This window comes from Eriocheir sinensis, unplaced genomic scaffold, assembly GCF_024679095.1.
Source record: "Eriocheir sinensis breed Jianghai 21 unplaced genomic scaffold, ASM2467909v1 Scaffold13, whole genome shotgun sequence".
Taxonomy (NCBI): Eukaryota; Metazoa; Arthropoda; class Malacostraca; order Decapoda; family Varunidae; genus Eriocheir; species Eriocheir sinensis.
In genome coordinates, this window is record NW_026110628.1 from 1,418,523 (window position 1) to 1,443,718 (window position 25,196).

Below are 25,196 nucleotides of genomic sequence, written 5' to 3' on the forward strand. Positions count from 1 at the left end.
GTGTAAGGGCCTTCGGAGACTGTCCTTTCTTCCTCTGCGGGTTGTAAAGCCACACTCGGTCTCCTTCCTTGAAGTCAACGTGGCTTGCCCTCATATTGTAACCGCGCTTCATGGCCTCCCCGGAGAACTTCAAGGCACCTTGGACTTGATGGTGCACCTCTTCCAGCCGTTCCTCTAGTTGACGGGCAAAACTGGAGGCGTCCCTTGGAAGGCTTTCCCCAGGAGGCCTTCCTGTCAGTAGGTCCACCGGCAATCGCAGCTCACGTCCAAACATCAGCTTTGCCGGTGAATACCCCGTAGTCTCGTGGGCGACAGACCTGTAGGCCATGAGAAGCGCAGGCAGCTTCTGATCCCATGAAGATTGATCATTGTTGCACTGCTTGGCCAACTCCTGGCCCAACGTCCAATTAAACCTCTCCACCATTCCATCTGACTGTGGGTGCAGAGGGGTGGTCCGGGTCTTCTTGATACCCAGGAGCTTGCAGCACTCAGCAAGGACTGTTGACTCAAAATTCCCTCCCTGGTCGGAATGGAGCTCGTTAGGCACACCGAAGCGACAGAAGAACTCCTCCACCAAAACCTTGGCGATGGTAGTGGCTTCCTGGTCAGGGATGGCGTAGGCTTCCGGCCACTTGGTGAAGTAGTCCATTGTGATGCAGATGTACCTATTTCCGTTCGTCGTCAGAGGCAAGGGTCCTGCTATATCCACTGCCACCCGTTCCAAGGGGGCTCCAACCTGGTATAGTTGCAATGGGGCACGGTGACGCTTCTTGGGGCCCTTCTTTGCACAGCACACCTCACACGCGTGACACCATTCTTCCACGTCCTTCCTCATGCCAACCCAATAGAACCTTTGGCGCAGGCGACTCAGTGTCTTCTTTACCCCAAGGTGTCCGCTGGTGATGCTGTCGTGCATTTCTTTCAAGACGCCTTCCCGGGACTTCACAGGTAGCACCGTGGACCAGTAGTGGTCAAGACCATCATGAGAGACCCAGCGTCGCTGCAACACCCCGTTGTCCATCCGAAGAGTGTCCCACTGAGTCCAGTAATTCTTGGTGGTAGGGCTTTCTCTCGAGATTACTTCCCACCCAGGTTGCGTTGACGATTGACTCAGCCACTCCATAATTGGTCTCAAATCTCGGTCCTCCCGCTGCAGTTTTCCCAAAGTCTTCCCATGGCACCTCCGCTGTCTGTTCCACTGTAGTGCGGCGGCACATATTCTGGACGCTTTCCCTCTGGAGGCAATGTTGACACCCAGGTTGGCAGGGGCGCCGGCTCAAGCTGTCCGCGTTACCGTGTGTTAGCCCAGATCGATGCACAATAGTGTAGTGATGTTGCTCTAGTTTACCTATCCAGTGAGCAGGCTGGCCCTCAGGGTTTTTCAGTGACTTCAACCACCGCAATGCAGCGTGATCCGTGCGGATGGCGAAAGTTGCACCGTACAGGTAAGCATGGAAAAAGTCAAGGCTCTTGGCTACTGCCAGGAGTTCTTTCCGGGTCACGCAATAGTTTTTCTCGGCTGGGGTGAGCTTCTTGCTGAAGTAGGCCACAACCCGTTCCATGTCGGCACATGCCTGGGACAGCACTCCACCAATCCCCTCATCACTGACATCACAATCCAGTATAAAAGGCTTAGAGGGGTCTGGGTAGGTGAGTACGGGCGAGCTGATGAGGGCCTCCTTGAGCTTCTCAAAGGCAACCTGAGTTTCCGCTGTCCACTCAAATTTGCGCCCCTTCTTCGTCAGGAGGTGCAGTGGTGCAGCAATCGTAGCGAAGCCTTTCACAAACCTGCGGTAGTATGAGCACAACCCGAGGAAGCTCCGCAGCTCCTTCACGTTGGTGGGTGTCGGCCAGTCCCTTACTGCAGCCACCTTCTCAGGATCAGTGCGTACTCCAGCCTCGCCCACGATGTGTCCCAAGTATTGGACCTCCTTTTGGAACAGACAGCATTTCTTCGGGCTGAGCTTAAGGTGTGCAGCTCTAAACCGGGCGAAAACCTCTGATAGCCTTTCCATCTCCTGCTCGAAGGTCTGGCCAAAGACAATCACGTCGTCGAGGTAGATGAGTGCCGTCTTCCAGTGAAGTCCTCCAGCACCCTCCATCAGCCGCTCGAACGTGGCCGGCGCGTTGCACAGGCCAAAGGGCATGACCTTAAACTGCCACAGGCCTTGACCGTAGGAGAAGGCTGTTTTCTCTTTGTCCTGCTCCGCCATTTTGACTTGGTGATACCCAGACTTCATATCCAGTGTTGAAAACCACTTGGAGCCCAACAAGGCGTCGAGCGTGTCGTCGATCCGTGGGAGTGGGTATGAATCCTTGATGGTGAGATCGTTGAGGGCTCGGTAGTCCACACAGCACCTGAGGGAACCGTCCTTTTTCCTGACGAGCACTACAGCGGACGCCCACGGGCTGCTGGACCGCTCGATTAACCCCTGTTGCCGGAGATCATCCATCACCTCATCCATCTCCTTGCGAAGGACTGGTGCCATCCTTCGAGGAGCTTGCTTCACTGGGCGGTGGCTACCTGTGTCGATGTGGTGCTCTACCAGGTCCGTACACCCCAAGTCCAGGTCTCCTGTGGAAAACACATCTGCATTCCTCACGAGAAGCTCCCTGAGCTGTTCCACTTGGGGTTCCTCTAGACACTTGGAGCTCCTGTCAAACAGGTCGCGCAGGTAGTCAGGCAGCTCCTCCTGGGGCTTCGTCAGGGTTCTCCTGCAGACACAGGTTCTTGGTTTCTGGTCGATCTCTTGGCACAACCCCACCATGGTCCCTTGTTTTATTTTCTTTGGGCTGAAGGAGACATTGGCCACGACGACAGGCACTTCCGCTGCATCAGGGTCTACCAAAGTACTGCCTACAATCACCCCGTTTTCTACCGGGCATCGACTTCCACTCTCTACCACACACAGGCTAGCCGGGGGGGCACCCGTAATTTGACAGGGTAACAGCATCTCCGACCTCGGAGGAATAATGGTGGTGGGCTTGACCGTCACTGGCAGGTCTTCCTTGTTCACAGTCGTCAGTGGCACCCTCCTTCCTCCTACAGTCAGCTGCTTAGCGCGGAAGTCCAGCTCGCACCTGTGGGAGACAAGATAATCCATACCTAGGATGCAGGGGTCATCCATGTCGGCCACGTACACAGAGATGAGCTCTTCCTTTCCTCCGAGCTCAAACTTCACGTCCACTGGGCCTCTGAGCTCTGCGTAGTGTCCTGTGACTCCGCACAGTCGATGCGGCGTCTTAGGAAGCCGACGATGACTCACCACGTCAGGCCGCACCAGTGTGCGTTCCGAGCCTGTGTCGACGACCACAGGCCACAACACTCCGTCAACCTTGCCCTCCACTTGGCAGCTTGTCATGGTGGTTCTCCTGCACACTGATATCTTCGGGGCATGTACAGGACAGACTGGTCGTTGCCCCCGTGAACCAGTCCTTCTTAGTTTCCCGAGTGGTGGTCCCTCGTTGGGGGCACATTTTTCCGACACTCATTCTTCCAGTGCCCCTTTTCTCCACAGGTCCAGCACTTGGGTCCTTCCCTGGGCTTCTTCTTAGCGCCACCTTCATATTCCTTCTTCCTCTTATAGCATTCGTTCTCCTTGTGCCCAACCTTCTCGCAGTACCAGCACGTTCCTTGGAACCTGTCTGTGTCGCTGACAGTGTTATAGTAGGATATCAATGTATTATTATTATTTAATATCACCACGAATTAGGCATACAATTGTCAATGGAAAAACCCCACGACAGATAGATCACGCCTCCTTATAGGAATGTCGTCCGTCAGTGTTTACCGTCTCAGTTTTGTATACTTAGCACTCCGATGGTGCGTGGAGGTCACCTTGACATACGTGACCAATTGTAACAATTATTTTCCAACCTGTAACTCGCGACTCCTTCACGAGAGTCCGACTGACACACAACGACAGTCGCTCTCGCTCCGTCGCTTCTTGTACATAAAGGCTACGAATATAATTCGCCTTAAGGAAGCTGAAGTCTTAATCAACACCCTTTAAACGCCCCCCGACAAGCCCGTTACATTTGGTTGGCAGCGGTCACCCCGCGCCTGTGCCTTCGCTACCTCGTTCTCCTCCAAGCCACGAGAACTCATCACCAAACTCCGGGGACAGGCGTACAAGGGAAGAAGGAGTCAACGCACCTGCCGTCCGCGGCAACGCACCTGCCGTCCGCGGCAACGCACCAGCCGTCCGCGGCATCTCACAAGGCGCCCGCTACGTGCAACTCACAAGGCGCCAGCTACAAGCATCTCACAAGTCGCCACCTACGTGCAACTCACAAGGCGCCAGCTACAAGCATCTCACAAGTCGCCACCTACGTGCAACTCACAAGGCGCCAGCTACAAGCCTCGAGCACACCAGCTATAAGCAACTCTACGGGCGTCCTGCCTACAAGCCTCGAGCACACCAGCTACAAGCAACTCTGCAGGCGTCCAGCCTACAAGCCTCGAGCACACCAGCTTCAAGCAACTCTACAGGCGTCAAGCCTACAAGCCCCGAGCACACCCACAGGCCTACGCAGCCGATAGCGAGGGCCACAATCTACAAGCCGCTCCCCCGCTTCAAGCCAGCACTGCTACGTACCCTGCAAGCCACTCCACGAAACGGCAGAAGTATTCACACCTGCAACGAGGAGGCACGCACCGCTGACCTTGGGACACCCCGCATGCCCCTCGCTCCACAGCTGGCGGCACCACCGCCGCTGCCGGGAGCATCGGCCCAAACCTCTTCCGGCAAACAGTCAGCAAGGGTACCCGCGGCCATCTCCCGGTGACTGCAAGCTGTTCCCACTACCGTTTCTTGCAAGGCGTCTTCTCAAGAGGTTACACACCCAAGTCGTCTTCTCTGCCACAGCCGCCCATCTCTTACTATAACAAGGACGACGCGGCCATCATACGTCTGGCGGCAGTGTACCGGCTCCCAGCCGCGGCCGCTCAACTTGCTGGGTCAGCAGTTTTTCAACCGCCATTGCGAGTCCTCCGATGTCAGCCCATCCCTCACCTCTCATCGCCGCTGTGGCCGCGGCCGAGGTTTCCTGACGCGCCTACAACGACTGCACGTCCCCCAGGGCATCACAAGCCGTCGCCCTCTCCACTACATCAGCTGATTAATCTTGGTATTTGTGGATATTCCATTCTTGTCCCAATTTGCCGACTCTGCTCATTTTCATTATTATCCGTGCAGAGGCACGATTTTTTTTTTTCTGTGTTCCTAACACTGTTATTCAGTCATAATTGTGAGAGTAACGTTCATTCCCTTACGATATTGATTCTTTCTTATAGTTTGCTAGCGAGTCTATTGAGTATAGTGTGTGTTCCCTTATCAAAGTTCATCTTCATCAGTGTGCCCTGCCTCCGTTTTCTTTTCACCGCTCGAGAGAAAACGTGAGCTTCAATGGTATACTCACTTAACATACCACTTTGTTTATCTAGTTATTCTTTCATTATACCCATATCATTAGGGCATTCCATTATAACCTTAACTTCTATTACGTCTATACAGGCACCTTGCTAGCCATTCTTTCTTGCCTTTTTAGGGTTTTCAATGCAAACTATTCATTCCTACACGTTCCGTTTATTGGTTCATATTTACAGCTATCAACATATGCTCTTTTGTGAATGGTTTACACCATAGTATGAACAAAGACACTCTCGCTAAACTCGGCGACACCTTTAAACAGTTGGCTCGTCCTTCAAGTGAGGAGGAATTGGAGCAAGGTGCAGACACCGGTGATTTAAATGTGGTGAATTTGCGGTCGGGGGCTACGTACTCTTCCCTCCCAAGGGATAGCGCCCCTTCACCTTCAGACTCGTCTGAATACTTAACCCCCACTCGGCCGAACTCAATGCCTGTCGATCCACCTCCCCCTCCTCCTCCTGGGGCCCCACACCACTTCCCCCCGCCCCCGATTCGGGTCATTCCAACTCACGCCAGTATTCGACAATTCTCGGGAGGCGAGACCGATTTTTCGGCGCGACAGTTTTTAGATTTGTGTGAATCTGCCATCGTAAATTCCTCCATTACGGAAGATCATGATAAAATCGCTTTCATTCGGTCACGGTTACTTCCAGGCTCTCGGGCACTGAATTTGATGCAGTCCTCAGCGTTCGCTTCGGGGGACATTGGTGTAAACTATGAGGTTTTTAAAGGGAATTTCATTAAAATCTTCGGGGGCGGGAGTAAACCAAGCATCGTTAGACAGATGGCACACACAGATGAGTCCCTCCAAAAAAATTCCTCAACAAAGCCGATTTGGGACGCCATGATTGAGGCAACTCAGCTGGCGGTTGACTGTGTCAAGAGCTTGGAAGACGCGCTCTGGCTTCCAGGGGGCTGTATGCAAAAGCACCAGGTGAAGACAGCTTTCGAGTTGTTTTTTTACTTATTTCATATTTCAGAGAAGAACCGCCGTTCTGCCCTCCCTTTGGCCTTCCAACCGAGCGGGAAGTTGGTTGACTTCGTCTCAGAGTTAGAGGTCAAGGTTCAGGAACACCCTCACCATCAACCCCTCGCAACGGCAGCAGCATTGCAAGCACAAAGTAAGGCATCTCTCACCTGTAGTTTTTGCAAACAATCAGGACATTCTGAACATTCTTGTTTCGCGAAACGTAGGGAATCAACACATTCGAGACGGGGCTCAGATAGGAGGTCAGGAGGTTACAGGGGCGGGCATCATTCATCACACAGGAACCCTAGGCCAAACCATCAGCGGAAGGCTGCCTTTTGCCATATCCACGGGAATTGTTTTCATGATTCAGACAGTTGTTCTGCAATACAAAAGGCCAAGGAGAAACAGAAGTACAAGTCCTCAGCGGACAGTAAACCACACTCCTCTTCTCAGAATAAAAAGACATGACTTCGTGACAGCCCCGAGGCGTACATCCAAGTGTCCCTTAAGGAAAATACTAATTGGGAGCAACTTGACTCCGTCATTGCCGCCTTGGGACGGACAAGCATAATTGCCCTCCCTTGCAAGGTGGGCAACACTTCACTCACCTTAGCGGTTGACACAGGTGCCACAGTCAATGTCATATCCGACTCCGCTTACAGGTCACTGACACGACAAGCGAGTGGGGAAAATTGGCCGCTCCACGAGAACGACCTGAATGTGATAGGCGTGACGGGCACCACTTTGGGAATCCTTGGGCGAGTACCACTAGCAGTCAGCTTACATGAAAAAGTATGTCCCTTTCGAGATTTCTTTTATGTCTCTAGCAGGTTTGCTTTACCTGTGGATGGGATCTTAGGATTGAACGCCATGAAAGACCTGCACATCGCCATAAACCCTGTAAGCAACGCGATCGTGTATCAAGGCCGACGCATACAGGGGATGGTCAATCCATCGCCTCTGTCAACTGTAATCTCACCCTCAGAGGTGGAAAATGACCAACCCACCACAGACTCAGGGGCTGCCACCGCCCAAGTGTCCCCTCTTACTGTCAAACCACACGAAACCATTGCAGACTTGTGGCGGACAGTAACGGCAGTCGTAGAAGGTCCTCATATAGTTCCGGATCGTGCTGCAAAACTTGTTAAAATCCGTTTGCCTAACGCCCCTCCGGCGGGCAGTGATGTGTATCGACGGAGTTCCTGACGTACACCGCGTGAAGGTGGAGGTAACTCTTGCAACAGTCAAGGAGGGAGGTTTTGCAGAGGCATTGGTAATAAACACGTCTGGATCCCCTGTATCCTTAAAACACGGTGTTCGATTATGCCAGTGTCTAGTGTATGGGAGAAATGTCGCCCCGGAACCTGCTGAATACCCTTCAGCCCAAGTCTCAGGCATAACCTCGGCGTGTCAGGCTTCTCCCGAACAAGCCACAGCTAATTTAGAGGCGTTCCTAAAAGTTGCACACTATTCCGAAATTAAGCCAACCTTAGTCCAGCTTCTGGAACATTATCGGGGGGCGCTTGCTCTACCAGGCGAGCCGCTTGGAGTTACGCAGTGTGCTGAACACCACATTAAGTTAAAACCCAATACAAATCCTGTATATATCAATGCGTACAAGCTCCCCCACAGTCAGAGGGAGGTGGTGCAACAACTTATCTCTGAAATGTTAGAACAAGGTGTCATCAAAGAATCGAATTCCCCGTGGAATTCGCCCTTGTTCCTGGTTCCAAAGAAAGACGGCTCTTATCGTCCTGTGATTGATTTCCGGCGTGTGAACACCGCGACCGTGGATGATCATTTTCCGCTTCCCGTTCTTAGAGATCTTCTGATGTGTCTCGGTAGAGGAAATACAGTCTTTACGAGTCTTGATCTGGTCAGTGGCTACTGGCAACTGCCCATGGCCCCCGAGTCACGTGAAATAACGGCTTTCAGCACGCCTCATGGCCACTATGAGTGGACGAGGATGCCGTTCGGGCTCAAAGGAGCTCCCTTGACCTTCCAAAGGACAACGAACAGTATTTTCGGTGACTTGCTGGGCAACTCTGTCTATGTGTATTTAGACGACATCATCATAGCAAGTAAAGACGTGCATGCACACATGGAAACACTAAAAGCAGTCCTACACAGACTTCAAGAGGTCGGATTAAAGCTCAAAATCACCAAATGTGAGTTTTTAAAGCCTCGGATCAAGTTCTTGGGGCATGTCGTGGACGAATTCGGCATCCATACAGTGGACGACAAAATAAAGGCTATTGCCGAGTTCCCTCAGCCTACGTCTGCGGACAAGGTACGGTCTTTCTTGGGTGTCGCAGGTTATTACAGGCCTTTCATTAAGGACTTCGCAGCTCGCGCGAGTCCCCTAACCCATCTTTTAAAGAAAGACGTACCATTTCAGTGGCTCCCAGCTCAACAAACGAGTTTTGAGGATTTAAAGAAAGCGCTTACACGGGCTCCGGTCCTTGTCTTTCCGGATTTCAAGGACCCCTTTCAGCTTTGTACCGACGCTTCGGCTAGTGGAGTAGGAGCCGCGCTGATGCAAACAGATATGTCCGGCAAAAGCATGTGATAGCGTTCGCCAGTCGAGTACTTACAGCTCCGGAAAAGAACTATTCTGTTACCCACCTAGAGGCTCTTGCCATTGTGTGGGCTCTGAAGCATTTTCGTGACATTGTGATGGGGTACAAAATTGTGGTGTTTACGGACCACGCGGCCATAACTGATCTTTTCAAGGGAAAAAACCTACACGGTCATCTGGCAAGATGGTTCTTAACGATCCAAGCATACAATCCGGAGATAAAATACATCACCGGGAAAACAAATGTGGTCGCAGATGCCTTATCTCGGAATGCTCCGATAGGCGCGATTACCACCCCAGAGGTCATCCACAACTTCACTTCACCTGAGCTACACACTGCTCAGCGTGACCACCCTGTGTGGAAGAGGTTAATTTACGCCCTCGAGTCGGGAGACGCATCAAACCTTCCTGAATTGCCAGTTCCCTTTTCACAATTCTTCCTATCAGAGGACAGCCTCCTTTGTAGGTCATGGCCAACCAAACCGGTACCTATAGACCAACTGGTCATCCCAGATATATACGTCCCCGTGACGCTTAAGCTGGTCCATAACACACCCATTGCGGGTCACCCAGGAAGAGACAAAACGCTATCTGTCACCAGACGAAAATTCTACTGGCCCACATTACGGGTTGATGTAGAAAAACATGTCGCACATTGCGTCGTTTGTGCTAAGCACAAGGGGTCCGTCAAAGGGCCAGCACCTATGTTGCAATACCCAGTACCAGAGGCGCCATGGGATGTTGTTAATATAGACTTACTACAGCTCCCCCAGAGCCAACATGGCTCGCGCTACTTATTGGTGTGCGTCGACCAGTTCTCTAGGTTTCTAGTTCTAGCGCCTCTCAAGGACAAGACAGCCACACGCGTGGCCCATGCCCTCGTGACTCACGTGTTGTGTCCACATTCGTCTCCTCGAATTCTTCTGAGTGACAATGGCACCGAGTTTAGGAACTCAGTATTGAGCGAAATATGCGCTCAGTTTAACATCACGCAATCCTTCATCACAGCTTACCACCCAGCTGCTAATGGGTTGGCGGAGAGGGCTAATAGGAAAATCTTACAGGTCCTCAGGCCTATCGTGAACGATCTCCACGATAATTGGGAGGATTGGCTATCGCATATAGCCGCTTCCATAAATACGTCGGTAAACGACTCTACGGGGAAGTCTCCTACTACATCTTGTATGGGGTGGAGAAACGTCTTCCGTACGACTTCCTAACAACCCCACAGCAACCTCTCTACAACATTGATAGGTACGCACAACAGCAGATGCATATGTTTTCCAAGATACACTCAGAAGTTAGGTGTACGTTAAAAGCTACGAAGGTTGAAATGATGTCAAAACAACACAAACAGGCCGTCCCGGTGAATTTCAAAGAGGGTGACACAGTCATGATTAAGCAAGCGGAAAGGAGTTCGAAACTGGGGCTAAATTTGGGTCCTTACCGAGTTGTTCGGAATGTCAGGGGAAATCGGTTCGAGGTTCTCGAGTCGAATAGTGGAGTCAGTCTAGAAGTTCACAGTGATCGTCTGAAAGTAATTCCCTCACCTTTGGACCTTGATATTGGTACTTCCCCCTCAGAGTCACATGTTCAACAAGATAATCCCAACACCCATAGCTATAACTTGAGACCACGGGTTTAAATACTTCATTCCCACCACTTTCAGATCATGATGTTGCGTTTTCTGACCATCTTGTTGTCCCTCGGCTCCCTGCTTGCAACAACACCCATCCACCTGAAGCCTGGTGCCCTCACGGCACACATAGGAGAGGTCTTCCTCATAAAAGATGTGCTCCTCGTAAAATATCCATATACTTCCTTGACCAACACCCCGGACACAATCAGGATAGTCTCAGAAAAACTACTCGGCATGGCAGACGCCATCCGGGCTACCAAGACTAGGGAATCAAAGGCACCTTCTAGTACCAACTCTCTGACTCTTTTTCAACTACTGGAGGATAGGATTCTGTTCTTACGGGGAAAAGTTGATGAGGTAAACATGGATTATAGTTTTCACTCAGTTCACTCGGGTAAAGAGGGGTTGCTCAACATCGTGGGGTCCGCCTCAAAGTTCCTTTTCGGTACGGCTACCGACGAGGACGTTCGCGATTTGCGGGACCACTACGCTCATGTACTTTCCTTTGCTGCTAGAAATCGCAGGGTGATCAACGCCAATTGTAGAAAACTTGCGCAATTGCATACTAACATTGAGGAACTGCTAGAGCAGACAAATAAGATGGTAGAGGTTATCAACATAGTTGTCAAACAGATCGACCAGGTGAATCAGTTTCTCCTCCTAGATCAGGCCTTGCATGTATTGGAAAACGTCATTACCTCCGTCGCAACGGCTAATCAGCAGGTTATTTGCAACATGGTTGATGCAGCGCACGGTAGAGTCACACCTGCCTTGTTCCCTCTACACGATTTGAGAACGACTGTCCAGATCGGGTATCAAAATTATAGCCTGACGCCTTTATTCACCCCGGACATGAGTCAATATTTTTACCCCTTGATTGAGTCCAGCCTCACCCCTGATGCCATAATCATTCATGTTCCGTTTCAGACGGCGGACGTGTTTGAGGCACACGAAATTGTCCCGTTCCCTTTTCGGCAAAGGACAGTGTGTTGGCCCTGGACACGTCCCCGTCTCTTGTTCTAATCGCGAAGGATTTCGCTCTGTATTCAACGGGTAGCTACTCACTCTTGCAGTATTGCAAGGAGACGGTCTTCGGGCGATTCTATTGCTCTGCGTCTCTCTTTGCCTTCCTTCCAGTTCGGGGAGGGGTATGCGAGATCGCCCTCACCCGCGTGAACGCGTCTGACGCTCTTTCCCTGTGCCCTTACAAGCAGCTAACACCAACGCCTGTTTTCCATAAGAACTTTCAGGGTCTGCATTATTTTATTTCCCTCAGTCCTTCTATGTATCGGTCATCTGCCCGGAGGGTACCACTTATCAACGGGTTACTGGTCACTATGCCATAGCGGAAGCATGCTATATCCGCTCCACTAACATAACAACGTACCCGTCCCGGATTCGTCTGGTTTTCACGGCCAATATTTCCCATCGAGTGTTTCCTCTACGGTCTCTCGATGACATTCATTTCTCCAGCATCTCGTATGTGACTAATTCCCTTAATTCATTGTCTTTCGCGAACAAAACAGAGTTTGCGGAAACCCTGGAGGAAACGCTGCCTGATTATTTGCATCTCCCCTACCTGTACCCTGGATTTTTTGTACCAATGTTTCTGATGTTCGTCAGTCTCGTCGTCATGTGCTACCTTATTAGGAGAAACTCTGTCCTGCACGATTATTTGGTTGTGCAGACACGGCGACTGGATGCCGGGAGGCCACTGGCAAGGTAGTTTTCCTTTTCTCAGACAAGTCAGGGGACAGAAACCTGGCTGCTCCTATACTTAACATTGTACTGTGTTTCACTACTGTATTTTTTTTTTAGGAGCTAGATCAACGTTTCATTGTCTGTAACTATGCCAGTTGATAGTTTCTTATACATGTGTCCTTATATTTATCTTTTGAGAAGTTTCTTCTGTTTCATGTCACACACGTTGTGGTTTCCCTCTCCCTATTTATATTATAATTCCACATCTGTTCTTCCATAGCCAGTGTTTTAATATAATTGTATCTTAGGCAGTCTGCTTGACAAACTCCCTCTATGTATGTTCATGGTACCTAGACTGCTATTTCGATTTTTGTGTATCGCGAGGTCGCGATCACTGGTAGGTGACCGAGCAGTGTTATAGTAGGATATCAATGTATTATTATTATTTAATATCACCACGAATTAGGCATACAATTGTCAATGGAAAAACCCCACGACAGATAGATCACGCCACCTTATAGGAATGTCGTCCGTCAGTGTTTACCGTCTCAGTTTTGTATACTTAGCACTCCGATGGTGCGTGGAGGTCACCTTGACATACGTGACCAATTGTAACAATTATTTTCCAACCTGTAACTCGCGACTCCTTCACGAGAGTCCGACTGACACACAACGACAGTCGCTCTCGCTCCGTCGCTTCTTGTACATAAAGGCTACGAATATAATTCGCCTTAAGGAAGCTGAAGTCTTAATCAACACCCTTTAAACGCCCCCCGACAAGCCCGTTACAACAGCGCCCTTTCGTGCCCTAAAGCCAGAAGTCGAGTCGTCCCTGAAGCTTGACAAGCTAGACCTAACAAAGGACTCAAACTCCATGGCACGTGCCAGAGCTTCCTGCATTGATGTTGGCTTAGCTTAGTTCACTTGTATCTTCAGCTGAGGGCTGTCCAGGGCATCGATGAATTGATCACGCAGCAAAACCGTCAGCAGGTCAGGGGTGGCACCTGGGTATGCCTTGTGCGCCATGCTCTCAAGGTCCTGAGCGACTTCCTGAAGAGACTCGCCGCGCCTCCTGTTGCGGGTTCTGAACCTAACCCTGAAGAGCTCGTTCTGGTGCTTGGTCCCATATCGTTGCTCCAGCGCCTGTGCCAGCCCGTTGTAGCTGCCCTTTGTCGCATTGTCGAGCTGAGCAAGGACCTCCAGCGCCGCCCCTTTGAGGCTAGTGGCCAGCTGTACCACGCACTCTTGGTCATCCCATCCGTTCCGAGCTGCCAACAGCTCAAACTGAGCGCGGTAAGCCTCCCAGGAGACCTTGCCATCAAACTCCTGAGGCTTCTTTCTAACAGGCGAACCCAGCAGACCCGTGGGGCTGGCGGAACTTCTTGCGGGGATAAACTCAGGCGAAACAGGGCTCAAACTACCCCGAACTTGCGTAGGAGGAGCATCTTGGGTACAACTAGCCCCTGCAGGCACTGGCTGTCCGTTTCCAGCCAAGCAGTCTTCAAGGGCCTTCACTCTGTCACTTACTTCTAGTATTTCTTTGTGTGTCGTCTCCCGTACCACCTCCATCTCTTGTTGAAGATTTGTGTGTTCTTTCTCCACTTCTATCAGGCGTTGTCCCAAGTTTGTGGTCACATCAGTCATTTCTCTTCGCACTGATTCACTTCCATCTTGTACTGCTTTTAGCTGTAGCTGTAATCCCGTGAAGCGATCTTTTAGCTGTTCTTTGAGTTCTTGGAGTGTTCCTTCTTGTTGTTGCTGTGCTCTTTCTTGATGTTGCTGTGCTCTTTCTTGTTGTTCTTTGAGTTCTTGGTGTGCTTTTTCTTGTTGTTCTTTGAGTTCTTGGAGTGCTCTTTCTTGTTTCTCCCCATGTAGTCTCAAGGCTTCCAAAAGTTCAGTCAACATGCCGTCCCTCTGGGCAGCTTGGGAACGAGTCTCCATGGCGAAAAACAAATGCCTACACTCCTGACACCAGTGTTATGCCGGACGTGTTACTTGGGTTCCGTGTCGCCGTCAGGAGACTCCGTGGGAGGGAGATATGTAAACACTTTGCAGAACTTCTGTAGTTTAATATTCTTCCTTAGTAGTACACTTCACTTTGACTCTTCACTTACCACTAGCTTACTATGACTGGGACTGGGACTCTCTCGCCCTCTTCTCCTATATATATCCAGAACAGTACAGTCTAGAATGTTACAGTATATTTTAGATCATACAAGAACATGTAGCAAAAATATATGCGAGTTGGCAACACTTCCCGCCTGGCGCCTGGCCGCGCCCCTGCGCTCATTACTCGCCTTGCCCGCCCCTTGCTCGTTTCTCCAGGAGCCTTCTAGAGGCCTATGGTTGCCGGGGAAGCTTCAGCACAACAAAATATATATATATATATATATATATATATATATATATATATATATATATATATATATATATATATATATATATATATATATATATATATATATATTTAAAAACAAAGACACTAAAATCAAACAAACCTAACTGAATATATCTTCTGTTAAAAGTTATGTTAGCCTTAAAGGAAGTTATCGTCGTTTCCTATGTAAGGGAGGGAGGGAGAGCATTTCACAGTCTGGCTCCCATTACATCTATGCGCCTATCACCAGAATGTATGTTGATGCTCGGTACGTGCAGGCTGTGCCTCTGTCTTGTGACGCTACTGGTGATAGCTTTTTTGCTTCTTAGTGATAACAACCAATCTGGACAAAACCCTCGTAAAATCTTAAATGCTGTTGTACCCACTTCAAAAGCATGTTTCTGTTTTACTCGTAACCATTGAAGTTCTTTAAAAAAATGGATATACATGATTATATTTTTTTTAACACCACCTATGGCAACCGTCACTGCAAAATTCTGCAACTTTTGTACACCAGACATTAATGCATAATTTGTAGTCCCCCATATTCTAATACAATAGTTAATTAATTAATCATGATCCTGCTATACTTATCTAAGTTCTCACTAATTCAACTTACATACATCAATATACCCATCACTTTCTTATTCAGCTCATTAATGTGGACGTCAAAAAGCAAATACCGATCAAAGTAAACACCCAAGTTTTTCACATGCTTACTTGGGTATATTACATTACCATTAAAATTCACAGTCGTGTTTGGGGGAATGTGAGTTAAATGCTGGCGATTTCCTATAAAAATACACTGAGTCTTGCAAGAATTGAAAATGAGACCATTGTTGAAATAAAACCTCTTACATTGTATTAGATTTCCATCGGTGTCCGTAATGAGCTGAACAAGATTATGAATGGTTGCAGAATGTAAGAACTGCGTATCGTCAGCATACTGTACCAGGAAACCATTAACATTTGAAGATAAATCACTGACATATATATTAAATAAGATTGGACCTAGAATCGAGCCTTGCGGGACCCCATATTCAATACTTGTCTTTTTAGATGTATGATTATCTAGGCGAACTGATGGGCTTCTGTTATTTAAATAATTATTAAACCAAAACTCATAAATATTTAATAAGGAACATTTATGAAGAAGGGTTTTATGGTTTACATAATCAAACGCTTTTGAGAGGTCACATAAGGTTAGCATCGAAATTTTCTTGTTGTCCATATTATCGCATATTTTATCAGTTATGGTGGTTAGAGCTGTTTCCGTTGATAGCCTGGGTCGAAAGCCATGCTGACTATTAGAAAGTAGATTGTTAGTTTATAAGTACTTGGACAGTTGTCTAGCAACAATTTTCTCGGGTATTTTAGACACAATGGGTAATATAGATACAAGTCTGTAGTTACTCACAGCATCAGGATCACCATTTTTTATACAGAGGGACAACCAGTGCATGTTCCCATGACTCGTGGAACCCTCCGGTCACCAGGGATGTGTTGACGATACAGGTGCGGAAAGGGACTATGACATAGAGCGCATCCCGGAGAAACCGTAACGTTATACCGTCTGACCCAATAGAGTTGGTTGTATTAAGGCCTTTAACGATTAAGATAAGGGTGTTAGAGTCCACAGGCTCTGGTCTAAAAGCAGAATTCATTTTAATGGTATTTATATGAGGACGGTCGACAGTAGCTTCTCCTTCATTTCTTAGTTTTTTTTTTCCTGTGAACGTCTGGAAGTAGATTCTCCAACATTATAAAAGAATGTGTTGAAATAAAATAATGTGTTGAACTCTTCAACTTTATCATTTATGTAACACAATTGTGAATATTATGTTTGTTATTCTGATTAGGAATAATTTCCCCAATTACTTTCCAAGTTGCAGAGGTATTTCCTTTACAATTTTTTAAACGATCTTGGTAATGCTCTACCTTAGATCAATTAATAAGTGCTTTTACATATATTTTAGCAGTTTTATAACGTTCCCGCAACCCAGGGTTATTTGTGTCGACTTTTAACTCTTTGCAACACGAATATCGCCACCCATCCATGGTGCTGGTGTACCAATCACAGCTTTAGTTAGTTCAGGGCACATATTTCAATACAATAAATAAAAATCTCATTGAAAATACACGTTTGTTAACGTCGTCAGTTAAAAATATTTCATACATATAATGCACATTGTCTAAACGCAACAAACATAAAGTATCTTTATCGTAGTGTTTTAGATCATGGAAGGTTTTTATCACCGGTATTTTTCGAGGTTTTCTTACATTTATAACAACAGACACCAGGTCATGGTCTGCAATGACTTGAGGGACCACGTCATCGTCATGGGATAGAATGACCTCAGGTTTATTAGTTATAATAAGATCCAATAGAGTAGCTGACTGTGGAGTTGTTCTTGTGGGTTTATCAATAATTTGAATCAACTTGTTATCTCTTATGATCTTGCTAATGTTATTTCCCTTTATCAGCATGTCATCATTAAAATCACCCAAGATAAAAACACTTTTGCCACGCAAACATGCCAACTTAAAAACTTCTTGTATGTATTCAAAGGATGAGGCTAAGGCTTTGGGATGTCGATATACACATCCGATGATAATGGCAGGCAGCTTCCTGCACTGAATCTGAACCCACACGTCCTCCACGCCTACCTGTCCTGGCACACCTAGTATAATGAGAGAAGGATTTAAAGTACTGTTTACATACAAGCAGACACCACCTCCTCGTCCATTGTCACATCTGAATATCTTACATCCATGAATGTTAACATAACCATCTGGAGTGTTTGCATGCAACCATGTCTCATTCACACATAATACATCGATACTTTTATCAATTAACAATAACTTTACTTCACCTAAACTTGATATCAACGATTGTGCGTTAATATGTTCTACAATTAGCGAATCCTTCTTTGAGTTCACAACGGCAGGTCCGTCATTGCCATGATTTCAACAGAGAGAGAGAGAGAGAGAGAGAGAGAGAGAGAGAGAGAGAGAGAGAGAGAGAGAGAGAGAGAGAGAATAAAAAGTGATAGCCTATCTCATCTGTCGATCCAGAGAGAGAGAGAGAGAGAGAGAGAGAGAGAGAGAGAAGAACAAGTGATAGCCTAACTAATCTGACAGAGAGAGAGAGAGAGAGCTATCTCATCTGACGATCCACATACACAGAGAGAGAGAGAGAGAGAGAGAGAGAGAGAGAGAGAGAGAGAGAGAGAGAGAGAGAGAGAGAATAAGTAATACCCTATCTCATCTGACGATCCACACACACACACACACACACACACACACACAGAGAGAGAGAGAGAGAGAGAGAGAGAGAGAGAGAGAGAGAGAGAGAGAGAGAGAGAGAGAGAGAGAGAACAAGTGATAGCCTAACTAATCTGACACAGAGAGAGAGAGAGAGAGAGAGAGAGAGAGAGAGAGAGAGAGAGAGAGAGAGAGAGAGAGAGAGAGAGAGAGAGAGAGAGAGAGAGAGAGTGAGACTATCTCATCTTACGATCCACACAAAGAGAGAGAGAGAGAGAGAGAGAGAGAGAGAGAGAGAGAGAGAGAGAGAGAGAGAGAGAGAGAGAGAGGAAAAAGTGATAGCCTATCTCATCTGACGATCCAATGATCTTACTGAGAGCCAACACGGAACCTCTCGCCGCCTCGGCGCTGGAGAGCGAAATTTGAATCGTACGTCTGGCTCAAAACGCCAGGGGAGACGTCTTGTCAGGAGGGAGTCAAGCAGGGACGCCACTTGATCTCACTCGCTCTCCAGCCCTCGCCGCGACCAGGATCCAAAGAAAAGACGGGTCAGCCAGCACGCAGGTCTGGGCGGCGCTTAGTGACGTCAGCATATCCCTGCCTGGGTATGAGCCGACCTGGTCCAATTCAGTTTTCCCTCTGTCGCCTAGGTGAGTGGACGAGGTTCCTTGTGCGCCGACAATGCCTAGCACGTGCGCTGTGTTGTGGTGTTCAAATGATAGACGCAAAACGCAGGGAACTGGAATACGCTACTTTTATTTTCCAAAAGATAACGAGCGGCAAAAACAATGGATTCGTGCTTGTGATAGACCGGACGATTTAAATGTGAAAAGTTGTCTTGTGTGCTCTAAGCATTTTAGAGAAGAGGATTACAGTATGCAGTACAAGTTACTTGGCCATTATCAGGGCCCAAGACACCGCACGCTGCTGAAGGAGACGGCCGTTCCATCACTTTTTCTTTCTCCAGGTAAGCATGCATTTTAAAATATTTTCAGTATATTACTAACGGTTTTAGGGGCCGTGTTCCCCTGTTTTTCGCAAATAAATCTTTAACAAAGCGACGGACAAGGAAGTTATTTTGGCAGTGGATGCTTGAGATCCCGACCTAATGGGCAAAAATATGATTTGTTGTCATATATGGATAATGAAGCACTTATAAGAGTAAATTTAGGGTAAACTTGGCTAAAAGTTAAAGACACTGTGAGCGAGGCTAGCCCCACCCCGCTCATCTTCTCGTGTTATCTATCACCCTTTAGGTGGTAACATGCCATAAACGACAAAGGTGTTGTTGGGTATTTGGTCGGGGATGATTGTGTGAGGAAGGAAAGGTTGGGTATGGGGGAGGTTGGCGAACCAACAAGGGATGAAACCAGAAACTACTGCTTGCTTACATACATGCAGCATGTATACTACCAATAGCCACATTTTCCATGTAAAGGATAAGTAATTTCCTCCGAGTAAAACTGTTTCTCCCCAACTGATAGTCCATACAAGGAACATCCATATTTACAGTAGATTAAATATTGCTACAGTGTGTGTGTGTGTTTGTGTGTGTGTGTGTGTGTGTGTGTGTGTGTGTGTGTGTGAAGTAGTAAGAAATAATTGCTGGTTGGATGGATGATTACTCATACATCAGAGCTAAACGTCACATCGACGTCACGAGATGAGCGAGGCGGGGCTAGCCGGGTAGCCTCTCTCACAGTGTCTTTAATTTTTAGCCAAGTTTACCCTAAATTTACTCTTTATAAGTGCTTCATTATCCACATGTGACACCAAATCATATTTTTGCCCATTAGGTCGGGGTCTCAAACATCCACTGCCAAAATAACATCCTTGTCCGACGCTTTGTTAAAGTTTTATTTGCGAAAAACAGGGGAACACGGCCCCTGAAACCGTTAGTAGGGTACAAGGTACTCTCTCTCTCTCTCTCTCTCTCTCTCTCTCTCTCTCTCTCTCTCTTAATTAGATAGTGAACAATAACTACGGTATTTAATAAATTATCTACAGGAGGAAGCATGGTGTTTCTACAAGTAGAACTATGACCTAACGTTGGGGCAGGGCAGGTCACATGGGGGTTTAATAAATGACTCATGTGCATACTACGGCCGACCAAGGTTGCCAGTGTAGCCACTTTGTGTTAATCTACAAACATTTGCATGAGTTCTTTTCATGATATAAAATATATATATATATATATATATATATATATATATATATATATATATATATATATATATATATATATATATATATATATATATATATATATATATATATATATATATATGTGTGTGTGTGTGTGTGTGTGTGTGTATGAGTAAAATTTACTATATATGGCAACACTAACGAAGTAGGAAAAGATTATTTTAATCTCTCTCTCTCTCTCTCTCTCTCTCTCTCTCTCTCTCTCTCTGTATATATATATATATATATATATATATATATATATATATATATATATATATATATATATATATATATATATATATATATATTTTTTTTTTTTTTTTACGTCGCGGCCTATTGCGCCGGTAGGCTTGTTCCCAGTGGATCCTGATGGTCGGTCCAAGGCTTCTTTCCGGTGGGTCCTGATGGTCGGCCCAGCCCGTTCTGGCGCAGGCGAGTGTTTATAGTGGCGCCATCTTGCATTGGCTCAAGCTGCCCTCCCGGAGCTCATCTTTGATCCTAGAATCTAGAGCCTGGGTTGGTAGGTGGTCTTCTGGACAGCATGTGTGTAGTTTTAAGCCACTCGGCGTCGGCTGAAAAAGCCCAGCTTGGTGGCACCGGTCGGGGATTGAACTCGCGTCCTCCTGGACGCGGGCATCTATATATATATATATATATATATATATATATATATATATATATATATATATATATATATATATATATATATATATATATATATATATATGTGTGTGTGTGTGTGTGTGTGTATGAAAGCAAGTATGTACGTATGTGCCCCTATGTGGGCATCAATGTTTTCCGCATTTTAATGTTAAGCTTTCATTTCAGCAGACGAACCTGATGAAGCTCTCTCCAGTGCAGATGACCCAACTGAAGTTTCAGAACTTGGTGAAAATGAAGGATCAGGCAGCTTCTTGCATGAAGACAGCTCTCTCTTAGGTATGTTAGTAGGCATTATTTTTACTATTATTATTATTATTATTATTATTAATATTATTATTATTATTATTATTATTATTATTATTATTATTATTATTATTATTATTATTATTATTATTATTATTATTATTATTATTATTATTATTATTATTATTATTATTATTATTATTGTTGTTGTTGTTATTGTAATTATTAGTATTGCTATTAATTTTATGAAGGCAATATTTAATATTATTGTTATTATTATTATGCATAAAAATTATTATTAACATTATTATTATGTATTACATCTTGTTATTATTATTATTAATATTACTGTGCATCACAATTATTATAATTATTATTAATGATATTATTATTATTATTATGTATTACAAATATTATTATTATGTAGCAAAACTATTATCAATATTACTTTAGTATAATTATAATTATTATTATTTGTTTATTATTACCATCATTATTATTATTAGCTATTTTAATCATTCACTCTGTATAATTTATTTTTATACAATTTTCAGGTGTGAAAGAAGCAGAGGGCAATGCTGAAAAACATCTTGAGAAAACAGCGGTTGAGTCTAACTTAAGTGAGATAAAATTGTTAACTAAAATCAAGGATTTAGAAAGTGAAAATGCAAGACTTAAAAAAGAGAATGAGATTTTAAAGAAAAATATGGCCAGTTCAGTTACATCAGAAGTTGAGAAAGTATTGAAATGTATTTTCAGTCAGACACAGATAAGAGCTATTCTTGATAATAAGGTGGTAAAAAAGTGGTCAGATGAGGACATTGCAGCAGCTTTTACGATGAGGAGCATAAGTGCAAAATTCTATGAATATTTAAGAACAGTGAAGGGAATCCCATTGCCCAGTAGATCCACCCTAAATGCCAGAGCCAAAAACTTCCCATGTGAACCAGGAATTCTGAAGTCAGTGCTAGCTCTTATGAAGGCCAAATCAGATACAATGACTGAGATGGAGAAAGTGGCTGTGATGTCCTTTGATGAAATGGCAATAGTCAGTGAATGGAACTATGACAAAGGTTCAGATACACTGTATAAACCTCATAAAAGGGTTTTGGTGTTTATGGTTAGGGGGCTGGTAGGAGATGTAAACAGCCTATTTATTATGACTTTGATGTCTCATATTCCAAAGATGTATTGTTTAATTTAATCAGGCAAATAGAAGAAGCTGGCTATCCAGTAGTTGCCATTGTGCATGATATGGGGCCGACGAATTTGCGCATTTGGAAAGATTTTAATATTGATCCGATGCAAGGAAAGTGTTCATTTAAAAACCCATACTCTGATAGGGAAGTTTTCATTTTAGCAGATGTTCCTCACATAATGAAACTAATAAGAAATAATTTTATTGATTCGAGCTTCATTCTTCACACTGGAGAACGTGTTTCTGACTGTGCCATTAGGGAGATGATGTCAATGCAGAAGACAGAGCTTTCCTTGGCCCATAGAATAAATGAAATACACTTAAATGTTCAGGGTCAACAGAGACAACGCGTAAAATATGCTACTCAGCTTTTGTCTGAAAGTTGTTCAAAGGCACTACTGTTTCTTGGGGAAAGAGGTTTTCTAAAGAGTTGTAATTTTAAAGAAACAGCAGATTTCCTGGCCCTTGTTGACAAATGGTTTGATGTTATGAATTCTTCTCAGAAATTTGGGGACAAACTGTCACGTAATGCTTTTGGAATTAACTTGGATGAACAAAGGAAAACACTACAGAACATGATGTATATTACAAGAACAATGAAAGTTGACAATTCACGAAGGAAAGGCTTATATCAGTTTCAAAAAGGGATATTGTTATCCTCATTTTCTTTGATAGGCCTAAGTCAAATGCTCTCACAAGTATTTGGTATTTCCTACATAATGACTAGGAAGCTGAATCAGGATTGCCTAGAACATTTCTTTGGGTGCATAAGACAAATGGAAGGCACTTATGAGCACCCAAATTGTATCACATTCAAACATCGTTTAAAGAAGTTACTTCTAGGGAAAGAGGCAAAGTTACTCGCCCCCAAAACCTGTTGTAATGAAGAAGAATTTGAGCCCTTTGCATCTGTAAGGTTTTATGCTGGCAAAGGAAACTCAAATGAAGACCTTTCTTACGATCAGTCCGCGTTGTCCCAAGAACTCTGTTTAACTGCAATGATTTTTAAAGATATAGAGTTGGATGAAAATGAAGTTGAAGAATATCAAGATGAGAAAGACAGTAGTTTGTTGAGTGATGAAAATACGCCACAAAATGTAATGGAAGAGGAATCACTAATGTATATAGGAGGGTATATTGTAAAAAAATATATACACAAGTATCCTCATTTGGGAAACAAGGCTATTAACAGAAGCTAACTCTCTACAGCCATCATGGATTGATGTAAAAACAGTGGTGGCCTTTATTTCCCTTCAGATTATTTTATGCTAGACTTAAAGGTAATGAGAAATAAATTTAAGGCAATGCATGGCTCAGGTCTTATTGCAGGAAAGAGATGTGTGCAAAATATTGTTGAAGAACTCAAAACATCTGTGCAAAATGTTCCTCAAGATGTCATTGTTTTTTTTGCTAAAATATCAGTTTATTTCAGAATGAGACAATTAAACAGAAATCTAAGAATGGAGAGGAAAAAAGCAAATATCTGTAGGAATGAAGACAAAAAAAGATTTTTTTTTTTTAAATAAAACACCTGTTCATATGGTATCTTTACCATATTTTTTTTCACCCTTGGTAACTATGATCCTTATTGGTTATTAGTTATCTTCAAAACCATATAATTATAATTATTATTTGTATTAGTATTTTTATATTTTTCATTCCAGAGTCAGTTGCATTGTAAAACTATAGGCTAATGTATTATTTTTCATTAAAATATTTACCACTGACCATTACATGTATTAATCTATAACCAAACTATTAAAAGGTATTGGGTAGTAATATATATATATATATATATATATATATATATATATATATATATATATATATATATATATATATATATATATATATATATATATATATATATTTATAAATCAATTTATATCTATATATAAATATATATTTATATATATATTTATAAATATATTTATATATATAATAATAAATACATTTATATATATATATATATATATATATATATATAAATACATATATATATTCAGTTGGATAAATACTTATATGCATAAAATTGCTTTTAATATAATCGCACATTCAGAAACTGTTGAGTAAATTAAAAAAATGAGTGAGTGAGCGAACGTGGGCCAGACCGGGCAGGGCAGCAGTATCACCCATCCATACCTCACGCCGGTCAATCCATGACTGAGGCACACACGACACGAGCGCCGTCAAGCGGTCAACAAACGAGGTGAAGCGAGCTGGGATGCTCTGACGTGGTGCGCAGGAATGTCTAAAACCGTACCTCTGGCTGGCTGACCCGTCTTTTCTTTGGATCCTGGCCGCGACGACACCTCCGCTCCAGCCTGCGAACCTGCACATTCCTGGCCCCCGCCACTAGCTGGCGCTCTGCCACCCAAGGCTTCCACCGCGGTGCGGCGTCTCTCTCGCCAGCGACACATGCACCGGCAGCAACACCCAGCCCACTACATCACCCTGTATACCGGGGAGCTCCCCTTTGGTAGAGCTCCCGCTCGGGGCGATAGCACCTTCCTTTCCCTCTCACTGAAAATTCTTTCTTTTCCTGGCCAACCTCGCCCCAGACATCTCCCGGCACCTCAGGTGAACCCTGCGGCTTGCACAAGGGGGGCCAAAGTGGCTTCCTTACCGTGCCTGGAGATAGGGCAACAAGCTGTAGGGATAGGTTTTGCCCATGGGTGGATTCGAGGGCTTTTAGGAGCCCGTTCACCATCAAACATTGGCAAAATAGGGAGGGGCCCGACCTTCTCCTCCCTTCAGGAATTTGTTTCAAGTAATGTGGCAGTGACTCCACCATCGATGGAGAGGCCCTCCACCGAAACTGTGCCCTCTCCAGAAGAATCTCCTGCTTCACGGGAGAACGTGTTACCTGTCTCACAGGTTGACTCCCAGCCTGCCTCACAGGTTGACTCCCAGCCTGCCTCACAGGTTGACTCCCAGCCTGCCT

General features: G+C 45.2%; 1 long non-coding RNA gene across 1 annotated transcript; it reads left to right on the forward strand.

Moving 5' to 3' along the window:
• The first annotated feature begins 4,643 nt into the window (after positions 1-4,643).
• LOC126989798 (uncharacterized) lies at positions 4,644-10,988 on the forward strand. Its single transcript, XR_007743713.1, has 3 exons — positions 4,644-5,130; positions 6,413-6,553; positions 10,650-10,988. It is a non-coding gene; the product is annotated as an uncharacterized LOC126989798 (long non-coding RNA).
• Positions 10,989-25,196: the final 14,208 nt, after the last annotated feature.